This window comes from Tachyglossus aculeatus, chromosome 17 (assembly GCF_015852505.1).
Source record: "Tachyglossus aculeatus isolate mTacAcu1 chromosome 17, mTacAcu1.pri, whole genome shotgun sequence".
Classification (NCBI taxonomy): Eukaryota; Metazoa; Chordata; class Mammalia; order Monotremata; family Tachyglossidae; genus Tachyglossus; species Tachyglossus aculeatus.
The window spans coordinates 35,849,966-35,850,177 of NC_052082.1; positions in this window are offsets into that span (position 1 = coordinate 35,849,966).

Genomic DNA, 212 nt, shown 5'->3' on the forward strand with positions numbered 1-212 from the left:
GGGGGTTGGAAAAGGATCAAACTCCCACCCACCTGGGAGGTGAGGCGGCCACGGGATTGGGAGAGGTCGGGGCTACTTGGGAGGGAAAATTGGGAATTCCTGGATCGTCTTTCCCAAGCCTTAAGGCGGGAGGAAGGGGAGAGGGGCCCAGTTATCTGGTGGCTGCTTCCAGGGGAAGGAAAAGAGCCGCAGGGACTGGGAGACTTCCAGGG